We start from the raw sequence: 17500 nt of genomic DNA on the forward strand, positions 1-17500 counted from the left end.
CGTGGTTTTTTTTCCTGCATGTCTGAGTTAAATCAGGATTGTTTGGCTCAACTACCTTCATTTTTATCATTGTTATTGTTCAATTCAACTTAGTCTTATTCGTTTGTATGAAAGTGTGTTAGTGTTCGATTCGTATTAGTTTTATTCCTTTGTATTAGAGTGCTTACAATTTTTGTATCGTAAGGTAAAAATTTAACTTATTATTCGTTTGTATGAGTGCTTACAATTTTTGTATCGTAAGTAAATATCCAACTTATTATTCGTTTGTATGGGAGTACTTGACACGTAGATGACGTGGTGACTTTCATCAATATATTTACCTCGTCAGGAGTTACACTGGCAAATGAATTTCTTTCCAGCGTTGATGAGTAAGTCACGTGTGGTCCCAGCTTTTAATAAGATGAAGTCAGTCAAACGCAGTCAGTGCAGGACGAATAATGAAACATTCATGGTTCATGGGCGGTCTTATGGTAAAGAGGTTTGTTATGTATGCCGGCCCTCGTTATGTCAAATGAGTGTTCCTTTGGTGTGTGTGTGTGTGTGTATGTATGTGAGTCGTTCTCTGGTGTTTGACGCAGCCAGAGACCATACATGTGACACCATATATGTGATGCCGTTCATGTGACGACATACATGCGACACCATACGTGTGACACTATACATTTGACCCTCGTAGCCTTCTTTCTTTTGTGTATTGTCCATTTATTAGTTGTAAATACTTCCTAAATGGCGAGTAAATATTTTGGAATAAAATGTGGTTGTCTGTCAAGTTCGAAAGAACGCAAGAGTTGATCGACTGGCTGATTGGTTAATTAACTCACTAATTTGAATAATTTAAGATAAAAACTGGCGTATCTATCAAGGTCATCGAGGCCGTGAATATAAAGTGTCAATGATTTCAAAAGAGAGAATAAGAGTAAGACGTCATTAGGCGGTAAATAATTGGTTCGCCTTGTATCGGCAAAACTGTATTTGTGACATATCTAACGTTGGCTAAAAGTGGCTGACCGTTACTGTTGACTTCGGTGGGAACATTCTTAAGCCTTCAAGTCAGAAACTGACTTGAATAAAACGGCCACCCGACTTTTTGTTGATCCCAATAAAATGGATTCTAAATGCCATGCGCGAGAGTGAATCGCACCTGCTCCCTGTCAGCGTTGGGTTTTTGTTTTCCCCCCCCCCCCCCCCTCCCTCCTCCTCCTCCTCCCCCCCCCTCCCCCCTTCCAACCCGACATGTTGCCATTACCATCAGCGCGAGAAAAACAAATCCTGTTCTGAATGTGAAGTTAAGAGAATAATTATCTCATGCCGATTGCCCAAGTTGTGTGTGTGTGTGAGTGTGTGTTTCTTAAGCAATGGTTTTGCCTCTTTGATATCCACTACACGCGTGCGCTCGCACAGGCATATACTCTGCACACGCACACACACACACACACACACACACAACACACTGGTTAGTGGCTACTTGTACCCGATGACCAGTGAAGGGGAGGGAGCCGCGTTCAAGTAGGGCGGAGGGTGAGGAGGAGGAGGGTGGAGTTGTGGATGGGTGTGCGAGTGTTAGAATGGAAGGCTTGATGGGTTCTCGTTGTTTAGACCAGTCACAAAACGCTTCGCTTCAAACTAGAGCAACCCACCGGAAGCTTTGGATAAGGTTGGCCTTCAGACAGGATGGTGATGGCGTTATTTTCGGGCAATTTTTGCAACGTATCTTTCTCTAGTTGCGCTATCCTCCTCCTCCTCCACCCGACTTTTTTTTTTCTTTTTTTTTTTGCGTAGCTGATCGTTTCCGAGCTTTAGGAACTGGTGCATTTTATTTATTGATTTATTTTCGTAAATTTGTTTTCTTTTCTCACCCTTGAAAAGTTTTGCATTCTGCTCCGAAATCAAAAGCCGATTTTGTTTTACACGTTTATGATTGCAAAACATACTTGCAACAAGCCATTTTCGTGCAATTTTATAACACTATCTTCTGCATACATTATTTTTTCCTTTGAATGGGGTTACTATAGGATAGGAGACCACAAGTTGTATTGGTTGCAAAAAAGTTGGAACTCTTTAGCGAACTTGCTCGCACATACGCGTGTCTGTTTGAATGGTTTGCGTAGGCTAGTCCAAGAGGTCTGAGAAGCAAAGTACTTTATGCAGCATATCTCTAAAATAACGTTCATAAGAAACTGATAAGAGAAAGAAAAAGGGGCTCTCAGATTGTCTTTCTTTCGAATGCTCAAGAGCTGTCGTTTAGAGTAAAATGTTCACAGAATAAAAAAAAAAAAAAGAAAAAAAAAAAAAAAAAAATACAAATCTGTGAAAAATAGTATAGGATGCTATGGGACATCCATGGATAACGCTGTAGGAACCCATTCAAATGTAAAAGAAAAGGGTACTGGATCCCCATAGAATGCTCTGGTAGATACTTCAGGATTATAAAAATATTACTGAAACTTCATAGGTCTAAAATGCCACCTTAGAGTCCCATACAAAATGCTCCCGAGTTCCCCATAAAATGCTCTGCTAATCCTAATGAACCTCAGTTGAACGCAATAGAACTAAGCCCGATGATTTTTGGCAGAAAATGTTACAGGAACCCCTTTATAAGGCATTAGAATTCTGCAGGAGCTTTGTTGAATTTTAACAGAAAATGCTTTGGGGCCCCTATATAGACCTCATTAGACAATACAGGAGCCCCCTGCAGCACACATTAAAATTCAATACAACTCTTAATGACCCCATGAGAAAACACTGCCGAAGCCTATTATAGTTCATTAGATAGTAATATAGGTCCTCATTATAACTTTAGAAAATGGTGAAGGAGCCCATTATCACGCATCAGAAAACTGACTCAGGCGACAAGAGAGCTGAAAGGGTTATTTATAAGATAATGTCTTCCTCGACATCGATGACCCAAATTGATGTCACGCCATTTTATGGTATCAACTCGATCAATCCGGCCACGAGTCTTAATCAGACAGACGAGATTAAGATTTGTGGTTGGTTGGTTGAGATGAGTCCGACTTTGTGTCAGTCAGCAAGAGGCTCTCTCTGAAGTGGCCCGTGGGTGTGCCCACTTTAGAGGCCTGGTGTGGACCATAGGGCTTTGTCTAACCAACAGAAACTCCTATACTAGATAGGTGTTGTGTTGGTCTTATGAATGTGTTAGGGAAAATAAAAAGGACTGAAATGACAGTGAAAATATTTACATTGGTAAAAAGATTCTTTTAAAAATGGGTAAAGATTATGAAACAAAATGAATGACTGAAGAATACACATTCTCAGTTATTAGGGTTTTGAAACAAAGAATGATCACAGAATATTTTTCTTATGTTATTGGCCTCTTTTTTTATATATAAAATTTATATATGCTTGAGTGGGGCCTTCATTTATAGCCATAGAACATAGTATGAACAGCATGCTGTGAGTCTATGTAAGGAGCTCTTCCATTATTTTATTATATTTTACGCAACTGGTAGTGAATGTTACCTAACATCCTTTGACCTGACTACCGTAATATTTTCTTCCTAATCAAGTCGGTACCAAATTTTGAAGCAGAAAGCTGTTTAGCTCAGTGAAATCTTGGGTCAAAGGCAGGGAGCATTGTCAGCCATTTTTATTTTTTATTTTTTTTTTAACTGACGATTCACACGCCTAGACTGAGGTGACGGAAGACAGCGCAAGACAATAAGGACCTAGAGCATATGGGGTCAATGGTGATATCTCGTTTGCACTGAAACTGATCTGTTCAGAAAAAAAAAGGTAGGGCAGATTTCCTGATTTCTGTTGCTGAATATTTTTAAGCTACGAATCACAGACTGCTCCTTCCGTCGGAACCAAAACAGACGCTGAAAGTCACTCAGCTTTTGCCTTCAGCACTACCTGGTAATCACCGTTCCCTTCTCTTGTACCTCCCTTTGCATTTTTGTTAAGAAATAACTTTGTATCATGTTTTAATCTGAGTCTGTTGTTAATCCTGTTGTTCTTTTAATTTTTAGCTTCGAAAATGGGACACGTGGTCCTGAAACGTCAGCGAAATAAATTGCATTGAAGGATGTTGGTTTCTCTCCATCCTCCGATGCTACTTATCTGGTTTCAGGCATCCACCTTCAACTTTATGTAATATATATATAGTATATATATATATATATATATATATATATATATGTATGTATATATATTTTATATATATATATATATATATATATTATACATATATTATATATGATATATATGGATATATATATATATATATATATATATATCTGATGGAAATCGTGTCTCCCCCTGTGCTGACACGTCACACCTGGACAAGTGCAAATTGCTATGACTTTACGGTCTTTTCGTGACCGTGTCATGTGTGGTTCCACATTGTTAGGTATCAGAGCAGATATCAGTACGTCAGATTCCTAACTGGCACTGAATTGACGGCAACAACTGAACATGTGTGTGTCTCTCTGTCGGAAAGCTTTCTTTATTTTAACTGGAACATAACCGTGAACAATGAATGGGGAGAGAAACAAAAATATAAAACTTTATCCTTTGGAAACAGTCAGGGTTAAATGTATCGTTCATATGCTGAGTTAATTGTACATTTGTTTTCCAAGATGAGAATTGTATTGGTATTGGTATTGACAGTATGTTGTCTGTTAACCTTTTAGAACTGTTTATTTTTATCTAAGATTGTCATACTATATACCAAATTCAGGTTTTTTTATGTCCAGGGGAAGTGAAAAATTGTAGTTCATCTTTTAAGAATGATAGTTGGAACGCCAAAGGACTTTCAGTAAGTCACTCGTTTAGAAAATGTCTGCAAGGTCTATTTCCTGCAGTGATGTAGGACCATGTGAAAAAAAAAAAGCACACGCAAAAAGTTTCTGTCAAAAAAAAACAAAAAAAGAAACACACACACACAAAGGCTCTGTCTTGGCCCTGTTTAATGCTCTTCTTTTGTGTTAAGATTATATTTCAAGATAAGGTATTTGAAAACTGCCATTGAAAAGCTTTATGCTTCACGTATTTATCTCTTTCTGCATTGAGCTTTGCTACTTGTCTTTTGTTTCAAGTGTAAATCAGGACAGCAGTTTGCCTTTTAAGTAAATATATATACTTTATGTCATGTATTAAAATGAAGCTAGTTCGCGCATATAATTTTGGCAGTAATCATAAATATGACTTAAATCTATTACAATGAAGCTAGGTCATACATATAAAACGCATCTAATTTTGTCAGTAATCACAAGAATGACTTTAATTTAACTTGTTTGTGATAACCATAGGTATTTGTTTTCTTAGGAGGTATTAATTTAGAAAAAAAATTTATACGCCCGTTTCTCTCTGTTCCAGGTAAGGAAACAAGAACATCTCTTGGCTGCCCCGAATCGTCTACCGACTCCTTCAGCAGTACATAACGCGAGAGGAGGAGGAGGATGCTAAGTGATGCTCTGCCCCCAATTTAGGATTCTAATGTGTCAATCGGACCGTTAAAATCTGCTGTTTGTTGTTGAAGTGATATCCAGTGAGTCCCTCTAAATGAGAAAAACAAGAAAAAGATTGAAAGAAAGGGAAAAATTATAGCTGGGACGAAAATCTGCTCTGTCGGACTCGAGGAGAGAGAGAGAGAGGAAGTAGTTTTGTGAAATCGTGAAGAGAAATCGTCGAAGGTTATTCGAAGCTGGAGAGAGAGAGAGAGAGAGAGGAAAGGAGGGAAGTGATAAAGAGAGAAAGATAGGAGAGAGAGAGAGATGAGAGACGAGATTAGAGACGAGAGAGAGAGAGACGATGACCAGAGAAGAAAGGAGAGAGAGAGGAATCGAGTGTTACTTGTCGTTTAATTTAATATTGCTCCAGCTTGACATAGTTCTTGTGGTAGTAGGCGTGGACTAGCGAGCGTTCGCAGTCCCTCCTGCTTACCAGTCCATTTCGATCTGCGTGAATGGTGACAGGGCGGCCCCGAGTGTCTTCTGTATGGACTGGAGGAGAAACGGTGCCTTCGTCGCCGTACTCGAGTTCCGTTCGCGTTCCGAAGCAGCAGCAGCAGCAACAGCAGCAGCAGAAGCAGAAGCAAAAGGCACAGGAGGAGGAGAAGGAGCACCCGCTCGTCTTTATCCCTTCCTCTTCTTCTTCAGCTGTGATGTGCCACCGACACCCCTCATCGGATTCGATCGCCTCCATCCAGAGGAGTCTCCGTCTCCCAGCCACTGCTGCGCCTCCTTCAGGAACATTGTCCTTCCTTCCGCCCTCTCAACAGCCCCCATCTCCGCCACTGCTGACATCGCAGGCTACACCCTCATCGTCATCGTCTTCATTATTACCATCATCATCGTCATCTTCATTCGTGACAGGCATCATCGCCCTTGAACCGCCCTCCTCCTACTCCTCCTCCTCCTCCTCCTCCTCCACTGCATCCGCTACTCCCGCTTGCCCAAGCCCAACCACCCTCTCTCTCTGTAGGCGGTGCCCTTCTGCATTAGCATCGACGGCAACAACACACTGACTGACTGACTGACTGACTCGTCAGCCCTGAGCAACAGGAGAAAAGCGTTTCGCACTGCCCTTGTCCTTATCTGCTAAGGTGTTTGTAAATAACATTACCGGACCCTGATTCAACCACGTTTATCAATACAACAACTACTATTACTACTACGACTCATACTACTTCTCCTACTGCTGCTATTGTCACTACATCCACTACTATTACTACTACTTCTACTACTTCTCAACTATTACCACTACTCCTGTTCTACTGTTTTTCGACGCAATTATAGCAGTTATTGCCGGAAGCCGTTTACACAAGCGATTGTATTCAGTAACCTCCCGTTCTAGAGACTCCATAGTCAGTTGTTTTTTCTTCTTTTTTTTTTAACCGTGAGTATCTTAAGCTAAATGTCCGGTTCATTGTGATGACGAAAGTGCCCTCTTTTGAAGTGCCTGTAAATATTCCATCTGTGCTTGGTTTTCGTTTTTAGTTTATTGTATTTACATTACTACAGTTATTGTTATTATTATTATTATTATTTTTTCGGTTACCGGTACAGTGACCCGGTTGCTTTCAGAGCCGTGTTAAGATCACCACTTTCCGTCTTTTTCAATCCCCCGGTTTAACCTTCGTTAATTTCAAGACTACGCAGGGGGTAGGAGTAGATAGATAGATGTTCAGAGCCGTCGATCCAAAACTCCTTGACTGTCGTCTTTAGTGATTTGGATTTGATCTTTGTCGAAGGAAGTAGCGGCAGAATAAATAGAACGTGAATAAGAAGAAGAAGAAGAAACCTCCTTCTCCTTGGGACGAGATCACTGGGATGAGATCACTCAAGACTGATTTCCTGGCTGCCCCCTTCCCAAATCTCCTTTATTATTTGATCTATTTTCGATTTGTCCCCCTTGTTATCGGTTCCTCCTTCGGTTCCGCTCATGTGTTCTCTTTGCTCTAATCGTACGGTTCCCTCCAAATATCCAGCAGAGTGTGTTCATGTGAGGCCTCTGATGTGTTCAGCTTTCGCGTCGGAAGAAGCAAGAAGCTATGATGCTCCTTTGAACCTCCTTTGAACAGTCCTACCTACACAAAGTGATTGAGGTGAAGGAGGTCACGTTTTGACTTGCTTCTGTGTGACGATTTTCAAATGTAAAAATAAAAAAAATACACAAAGGAGGAAAATAAAAGAAAAAAAAACTGCCTTGAAGGAGAGGTGTGGTGGTGTATAGCCTTTTTATATCGGACGGTTTCGGATTCCGGATGCAGTGAAGAGAGAGCTATAAAGAAAGCAAGCAAGCAAGCAAGCGAGAGAAAGGGAAAGAGGGAGGGAGAGAGATATATATATTTATAAATATAAAGAGAGAGGCAGAGACAGATTGAAAAAAAAAATTAAAAAGTTTTGGTTAAATTTAAAGTGTTGTTGGAAAAATTAGGAGGCAGTGCATCGTCAGACCAGCGAGCGTCTGACCACTAGCAGGTGTGAAGGAAAGAAGGATAAACGGTAGAAGAGCCAAGACTGGATTAAAAAACTATCTTAGAAACTTGTTTATGTTCGTCTCGTCAGTTCTGACGCTTTCCTTGACTGCTACCAGCGCAATGGCTTATATCAGGTAGGTTGGCTTTCTTACTTTATGGATTAAGAATTATTTATATCCCATCTACATTAGTGCCCTACTACATAAGTTATTTTATAATGACGTTTGTGTAAGTACACAAACCTATGTTGTTTGCTCATGGTCACTGGGTACCCATGCACGCATACCTTACACTTTGGCACATTACACGAGAAAATCAGCCGTAACATTTGTACGAATGTTCGTGGTCATATGGTTTTTTTTTTATTAAATATCTGATTGATCTATATCATAAGTTTGTTTTTGACTACATATCTTATTTATCACTATACACACACACACACACACACACACACACACATATATATATATATATATATATATATATATATATATATATATATATATATATATATATATATATATATAATATTATATAAAGGTTTTTGCCACGAAGGGAAAAATGAAAATGCGAGATAGCCGAGTACTCGGCTATCTCGCTTTTCATTTTTCCTTCGTAGCAAAAACCTTTATTTATACATAGCATCACGTTTTATATACTTCGTGATCAAGTTATTCATATATATGTATATATATATATAATGTATATATATATATATATATTATATAGTATATATATAAATTAATTTAAACATATCCTAACATTTTCTTTTGTGTTTGCGTCGTCTTCCTTAAGATTGTATGCTTGTTATAGTAATATAAATAATGATTGTGATACTCAGTTTTGTCCGGAAGTTTGTTACGAATTCTTTTTTGATAGTTGATGAACTTATTCCCAAGATAACTCGTTGATACCCAGTTAAATATTCACGTTTTGCGTTCGATAAAAGATATTCAAATTAGCAATATTTGGTATACAGACTTACAATAGGTCCGGTACCTGTTTTGAAATGGATGCAGCATTTTTATCTTCGAAAGTTACGTCACGACGTACACGTCCTTGCACACACTGGTGTTACGTAATGCGAAGATGTGTTTTAATGTTTTTCCTCTTATCGACTGGAAACAAGTTATCTATTTATTTAGTAACTGATTTTATGTCATGTAACCTACATAGCATTTCCTTCTGCTAATTTCTCGCGCCAGTGCAATCACCTTTTTATTCCAGAGAGCCGTGAGTCATGCTTTTGTCACTCCTCCTCCTCCTCCCATCCCCCATCCCCCTCCCTCCCCTACCCCCACCCCCTCCCCCTTTTTCCTCTGCTTCCATCGCCCCCCCCTCTTCCATCCCTATCCCAATCTTAGGAAAAGATTAACGTCCTCCGTGTTAATGCACGGTCATTCTTACTCCTCTATTTCTGCAACTCGTGTTATGCACGAACATGGATTCTGTTTTATTTAGATTTTATTTCTGCAATTTTGTTCATTTGTTCAGGGTACCAAAAACAAATTTCTCTCTCTCTCTCTCTCTCTCTCTCTCTCATCTCTCTTCTCTCTCTCTCTCTCTCTCTCACACACACACACACACACACACGTGACATGATTTGATGATTTTTTTGTCAAATGGTTAATTTTAACATAACCAAAGGGAGGAGGCGGGGGGAGAACTGGCAAGAATATTAAAAAGGCATTCCTTCAATCAGTTTCTCCTCTTACCCTCTCTTGTGAGCCTCGTGTCTTCTCAAGGTCCTCTTACTTCTGTTTCTCTGTTATGGATACTCTCTCTCTCTCTCTCTCTCTCTCTCTCTCTCTCTCTCTCTCTCTCTCTCTCTCTCTCTTAAGTGAATGTTCAGATCTGAAAGATTTACTTTAGAGCCAGTTTTCTTTTTTAAGTTAAGAGTTGAACTCGTGTTACCATGGAGACACAATTAATTTTGGTTTGCAATCATCTCTTGTAATGATTTTAATTTAAAGTAATTTTGTGTAGGAGGGATTTTAAATAGATGACGTATGCCATGTGAGTTTCATGTTTGCTAAGGTTTTATTGCTATTGATAAGTTTTTATTGTTATTGATTTATTCTTAATTATTACTCTAAGGGAACTTCCAGTAAACAGTGGAGTACCATAGAGAAATGTTATGTTACCTCTATTGTTTTCTCTAGTAGCTTATTTTCTATTGAAATTGTGGTTGATATGGAAGTCATGACAGAAACGTGATAATCTTAGAAATACCAAGATGATGCCGTTTTAAAGTTGAAAAGGGTAGGGTGATAGAATGCATTTTATATATATATATATATATATATATATATATATATATATATATATATATATTTACGATATTATTTCAAGGTTGTAACAAGATCATGACCGTTTAGCAATACAGATCGAACCAGAGTAGTGTATAATCTTACTTTCGCACGCAACTTCCATTTTTGGTTTTCCAAATCATACTCAAGTTTTACCTATTATTTGATTTGCCTTTTTTATTTCACTAAATTTCATGTAATCCTTTCTGTGTATATATATATATATATATACTATATATATATATATATATATAATATATATATATATATATATATATAAATATATATATATATATATATATATATACAGAAAGGATATGGAAATTTAGTGAAATAAAAAGGCAAATCCAAATAATATATATATATAGACATGGATATAAATTAATATATATCTATAATTATATGTTATATATATATATATCTTATCAAATATATATATATATATATATAACCATAATATATATGAAATTTATTGATATATTATCAAATAATATATATATATATATATATATATATATATATATATACTATTGAAAATTTATGGATATCAAATAATATATGATATATATAATCTATATAAAATATATATATATATATATATATATTATATCTATATACATAGAAATTACATGAAATTTAGTGAAAATAAAAAGGCAAATCAAATAATATATTATATATATAGATATATATATATATATATATATATATATATATATATATATATATATAATTTACAGAAAAGGATTACATGAAATTTAGTGAAAAAAAAGGGCAAATCCAAATAATATATATATATATATATATATATATATAAATATATATATATATATAATATATATATAAGGCACAGAAAAGGATTACATGAAATTTAGTGAAATAAAAAGGCTAAAATAATCATATATATTAATATTAATATATATAATTATATATAAATACATATTATAATAATATATATATATTATTATTATATAGTACAGAAAGGATTACATCAAATTTAGTGAAATAAAAAGGCAAATCAAATAATAGGTAAACTTGAGTATGGTTTGGAGACCAAAAGTGGAAGTTGAGTGCGAAAGTAAGATTATACATTACTCTGGTTCGATCTGTATTGCTAAATGGTCGTGATCTTGTTACAACCTTGAAATAATATCGTACAAAGACTGAAGAATTAACAATAAAGCTATTGCAACTCCAAAGCAGGTCTTGCAATGTATATTTTACTGACATTTTTATCTATTTGTTTATTAATTTGATCTCTTCTTTCTGATCTTTCTATTATCTTTTGTGACTTCTTTCAAATGAACACCGTAATATTATTTGGAAGCTTAGGTTTCATGTCAGTGGCCCCTGTGTTGGGCTTGTTCTATTTGAATAAGGTTGATCCTCTGAATAATAATAATAATAATAATAATAATAATAATAATAATAATAAGAGTTAGATGCAGAGCAGCGTTAGAAATGGAACAAGGGAAATGACGGATGGTCATTTGTAGATGAGAATGATGAAGAGGCAGATGGCGATGGGTTGGGCATGTCTTCCGCACCACCTGGACAAGCGTAGGGAGTGGCATTGTTAGCTGGACTCCTGTAGGGGCCAGAGTAGGTGGAAGACCAAGCCTTCTTTAATGAAAATTTTGAGACTGAGCGGAGGGTGGAGATATGTGAAAGTGAAAGCACTGGTTAGACATGGGGGTGGGGGGAATTTCAGATTATTATTATTATTATTATTATTATTATTATTATTATTATTATTATTATTATGGTAGCATGAATCATGAAATGTATTTTTACATGGGAAAAGACCAGATTCCCGAAAAAACTCTGTCGAGATTTACACAACTGTGGATTTGTTTCTCAATTATTATGATTTTATTATTATGAAGGCATGACAACTGAGCAACTTATTTAAACTTAGTTTTGAATATGTACTTAGCAGTGAAAATTGATCTTGAGTAGTTTTTGTGGTACCTTTCAAGAATACCTTTCAGTCTTATGGGACTAAATTGAATTGAGTTGAATTGAATATAGAATTTAGGCTGAAGGCCAAGCACTGGAACCTATTGAGGTCATTCAGCGCTAAAATTGTAATTAACAGTAAAAGGTATAACAGGAAGAAAACCTCGCAATTGCACTATGAATCAAGTGTTAGGAGAGGGTGGAAAGTAAGATGAAGAAAGAGACTATGAACGGAGGTATAGTAAAAGGAACGAAAGTGATTGCAGCTGGGGCCCGAAACCACGCTGCAAAGAACCTTCACTAATGCCTACAGTGTACCGCATGAGGTCCACTGACGGCACTACTCCCCTACGGGGTATGGGACGAAATCGATAGGAGACAGTGGTTGAATAAAGAGCAAAAAGTTCCGCATAGTTTGGATAATTTGTTTAACTTATTATTCAGCGTAAGCTGTGGCGGCTTCACGCAATATATCTAACGCGAGGTCAGTGACTTATGCTTTCATAGATCTTTGTGCCAGAGTTTTCGTCGAGAATAATAGTTGGCCTGTATAAATTGCCATTGTGATTGTGACCTGGAGTATAGCCAGAAATATCTGATAACTAAATTACCATTTTTTATTGTAAGCTGAAGTATAGACAGAGATATCCAATATCTAAATTGCCATTCTGATTGTAAGCGTCATTACGGCCAAAAGAAAAAAAGATATGATAACTGAACTGTTAAAAATGCTCTAAAAAATTTAACATTGGAAGTTCAGTTAGCTTAGGGTCTCTTGATTTTGCTGAAGCTTCTTATCATCGAAGTATACACTGAGAACTGTGATTGACTGAGGTTAAAAGGTGGTGTTTTTTTGGTCGCTTTCAATTTTCAGTTAAATTCTAGCTGGGAGTATTTCGTTTGCTTCTTGTCGGTCGGCCTTAAGTAAGTAAATAATAATAATAAATGCCCTTTCGTCAAGAACGGGGATAACGTAATATTAAATTGCCTATAGTATTTGCTTCTGTTACACGAATTACCCACTAATACTCCGTAACTTCCGGGCGAGGATTGAGTGCTTACCATTGCATTGGGACGACCCGAAGTCCTCCAGCAAGAAGACGTGATGGGCTGATTGCTGTCCCATTCTGTTGTGCTTGATTTTATTCTTTCTTTTGTTATTTAGTGTCTATTATGGTGTTTGCCTGTATCCCCTTTTGTTTAAGGATAATGTTTTCCTGTTGTCCGGCTTGTCGTAACAATCTTTCATAATATCATCAGTTATTTTTTTTCATTAACTTTTTTTCTGGGTTTCGGGAAGTCATAGCAAGGAGTAAGTGTCAATTGCTCAATCAAAATTTATAGATTTTTAAAGGTTTATCTCGTTTGATTATACGCCCATTGACGTAAGAAATCAGTTTTTTTTTTTTAAGACTTAAGAAATCTGGGAATGTTTTTTTTTTATGTTTAATAAGATCAGTTACCCAAGAAATCAGGATTTTTTTTTTTTTTTTTTTTTCATGATTAAGATCAGTTACCCATTTGACCACGAATAAAATATTTTTGGCCACGAAGTCTAAATGCGTTACGTTAATCAATCGGTCCCTTTAAATTTCTTCACGAATACAGGGTCGTTTTAGGTGGCTAGAGGTAGGTAATACCTGATACGGTATTGTTGTTATTCAGTCGGCCTTGTGCCAGCACACGATCTTGCTCCTTGAACACCCCGTAATGGCAGCAGTAACATGAGAACCTTGTTTGTTTGCTAGCTGACGCAATGTTGTGACATCTTAGATAGCAAATGCGGCGGTTTTTAGGAAGTTGCTCAGTCCCCCCCCCCCCCCACTCCTCTCTCTCTCTCTCTCTCTCTCTCTCGTGCTCTGTGTTGTGACGCTAGTTTAGTACCCATAAGTTAATCAATCAATCTCGTGCTCTGTATCATTTAGACCTATTTGTTTAGGCGTTTCAATCTCTCTCACTATCTCTTGTGCTGTGTATCACTTAGACCCTTAGACCCATATCTCTCTCTCTCTCTCTCTCTCTCTCTCTTTCTCGTGTGTGCTGTGTATCACTTAGACCTATCTGTTTAGGCGTTTCACTCTCTCTCTCTCTCTCTTTCGTGTGTGTGTGGTGTGCATCACTTAGACCTATCTGCCTAGGCGTTTCAATCTCTCTTGTCTCTGTCTCTCTAGTGTGCTGTGTATCTCTCTCTCTCTCTCTCTCTCTCTCTCTAGTGTGGTGTGTATCACTTAGACCTATCTGCCTACACTCCGCCTGTGGTGTTTTTGTATGGTAACACTGCGTCCCGGGCTTTAGATAGTTACGCTAATTGTAAGTTTTAGGTAAATAAAAGGATATCTGGGTGTACATTTGTAACAGAAAAGTGCTTTTAATAATTTACTGTATGCAAATTACACCGTTAATATTCGAAATAGGATATTATTATAATCGTTGAATGTAAGCTGAATGTAACTATCTAAAGCCCGGGACGCAGTGTTACCATACAAAAAAACCACAGGCGGATGGACAGATGAAAAAAAACAGTATATAGGCGTTTCAACCTCTCTCTCTCTCTCTCTCTCTAGTGTGCTGTGTATCACTTAGACCCCTCTCTCTCTCTCTCTCTCTCTCTCTCTCTTCTCTCTCTCTCTCGTGTGCTGTGTATCACTTAGACCTATCTGCCTAGGCGTTCGAAGACAGGTTTGTGTAATGGGATACTTGAACCTTTCCGGGTCTTCTTACCTCACAGTCATCTTGTCTGCCTTGCTTTCACCCGAACAGGCTTGGTGCCGGGAACTGTCGCATATAGGATGGAAGGAAGACTACGTATAGACGAACTGGGATGGAGGCTTGGGGTGGGAGTGGGGTGGGGATAGCACATGATGAAGGCTAGGGGGTATAGTAGTGTTCAAACAGGCCTGGAAGAACAATGAGAACACGGATATAGTAAGCGACTCGGTGATATAGTAAGCCTCAGTGGCGTGGTCGGTATGGTGTTGGCGTGCCATCTCTGTGGCCGCGAGTTCGATTCTCGGACATTCCACTGAGGAATGAGGGATGTGTATTTTTGGTGATGTAAGTTCACTCTCGACGTGGTTCGGAAGTCAGTAAAGCCGTTGGTCCCGTTGCTGAAGAACCACTGGTTCCTTGCAACGTAAAAACACCATACAAACAAACAAACAAAAACACGGGTGTAGCAATTTATAGAGTACATAAAGAATAATATGCACAGAAAGTATTTAGAGTCCTTTAAGAATATGGAAATGCAGAGTAAATAAAGAATATGAAGAATAAGTAGAGTACAAAAAGAGAAATGAGGACGAGATCTGATAGGATAGTGACATTCTCGAAGGGCTAGAAGAATAAGGAGGTTACCTACAGAAGAATTAGTATGGATGCTGGGAGGATATTAGGCCTGTGTTCAAGCATGGCAGGAAGAATAAGATAATAAATGAGGTATTATGGAAACAAGAAGATAATGTAGTTAAAACGGGGTTGTATTATTAGGAACAGAAAAAAAGGACCAGTGAATAACGATTGGTAAGAATAGGATTGGTGGATATCACCGATGTGTAGAGGAAAATGAGAAGATTAATTGGAAAATGAGAGAGAAGAGTGAAGACGTATTTTGATTTAGAGACTAGACAAATGATAAGACGACTTACGTAGTTGTATTTTTTAATTCGAATATCTTTTAGCAAATCACGGGAGAGCCGAGAGATAGTCGAGTTGTTTTATGGAAGATCTCGAGATATAGAAAAGAGATGCATATCAAATAGAGTGAAAAACAAAATTAGGCCTATGAGAGTATGGTTGCGCAAGGAAGCTTTGAGACGAGATAATTTAGAAGGAAGGGCGTTTACAAAGATATTTGGAACGGAGAAAGAGAGACATGAGAGATAGAGAGAGAGAGAGAGAGAGAGAGAGAGAGGAAGGCGATAAGGCGAAGAGAAAGGCGATACAAGGGAGAATGATGATAAATGACAAATAAAGAAGTCTTGTGCTAAAAAGCAGCAGCGCCTCTCCCGTGCAAGCGCTTGCCAGGCTCCCTCCCCCCACACCCTCCATCCTTCTCCTCCCCCCCTCCCTCCCCCCACCCCACCCCTGTCCCTCGCGTAAAAGTCGTCTAGGAGAACGACCACCTTTCAAGGACTTTCTCTTTATTTTGTTTTCTTGTTGTCGTTGTTTGTTTTCCGTGCATCCTCTCGACTCCCAACTAGTTTTCAAAACTGGTAGCGGGTATGTGCTCTCTCTCTCTCTCTCTCTCTCTCTCTCTCTCTCTCTCTCTCTCTCTCGTTTTCAGCAAGCATAGCTCACAATATTAGGGACCGGAGTTCGACTCATAATTCCAGTATATTTTTTTTTTTTAGCAAAGAAGTGAATTAGATACTCAATCGTTAGTTGACTGTTGTGGATGGTATCCGTATCCGGGGAAAAGGAAGAGAGAGAGAGAGAGAGAGAGAGAGAGAGAGAGAGAGAAGAGAGAGAAATCCACTTGACGTTGCCCCGCCAAAATGTACATCTTCAGATATGCATTTCTTATGGTTATCGGCATCGAACATTATTATTATTATTATTATTATTATTATTATTATTATCATCCTGAATTCTTCTGTAGGGGCCATATGGTGCAGAACCCCTAGATTACCGGTTACACACAAAAATTTACTATGTAAAATGGGCACGCATTCTAATAGATGAAGCTTGTTAGGCCTTCAACTTACTGGAAGACCACTCTTGAAAATAGGCAATTTAGGTTGCAAGAAACTAAAGCTTGCGGATGTGCTTACAAACCGATAAAACCATCAAGCCTCATTGGCCCTTGATAAGGAAATGTTTGTGTCATGCAGTAGTTAGTGAAAGTCACGAATAAACCTTTCAAGGAAAGCCACGGCGAATTTTCCCCCAGATTAAGCCAGCATTGTGCTGGCACGGGCTCTTGCTCCTAGGGCAGCCCTTAAAAAAGGCTTTATTCATTTCTGAAAAGGCGGCCTACGATCAATTTTTTTTTTTTATTATTATTATTAGCTGTTGTGGAGGCTTAAGTGACTTTTCTCTTGCAAGTGTGAAAGACGACTCTCTTCGACGTGTGTTTGGCACATTCCATGGAAGAGTGAAATACTCCTTTTTTAATGTGGGGGGGGGGGGGGGTGGGGGGCGGGGAATGACGCCGTTCTGAAATCCTAGAAAATCCCACTCTTAAAGCCCGCACCTCTCTCTCTCTCTCTCTCTCTCTCTCTCTCTCTCTCTCCTCTCTCTCCGTCTCCCAACACGCATGCTCACGGTGGAAAAAACAAAGCATGTACGAGTATGA

General features: G+C 38.0%; 1 protein-coding gene across 11 annotated transcripts in view; it reads left to right on the forward strand.

Annotated features, from left to right (window-relative positions):
- The window catches only part of LOC135204157 (uncharacterized), a 740069-nt gene that overhangs the window by 228862 nt on the left and 493707 nt on the right, over positions 1-17500 (forward strand). For 3 of the 11 annotated variants that reach the window (XM_064234202.1, XM_064234200.1, XM_064234199.1), the window contains exon 1: positions 5785-8076. The exons of the other annotated variants lie outside the window; for them this stretch is intronic. The gene's annotated coding sequence lies outside the window, so the exon portion shown is untranslated. Of the gene's footprint in view, positions 1-5784; positions 8077-17500 lie in introns of those variants that run through there. 11 annotated transcript variants of the gene reach the window in all.

This window comes from Macrobrachium nipponense, chromosome 44, assembly GCF_015104395.2.
Source record: "Macrobrachium nipponense isolate FS-2020 chromosome 44, ASM1510439v2, whole genome shotgun sequence".
Lineage (NCBI taxonomy): Eukaryota > Metazoa > Arthropoda > Malacostraca > Decapoda > Palaemonidae > Macrobrachium > Macrobrachium nipponense.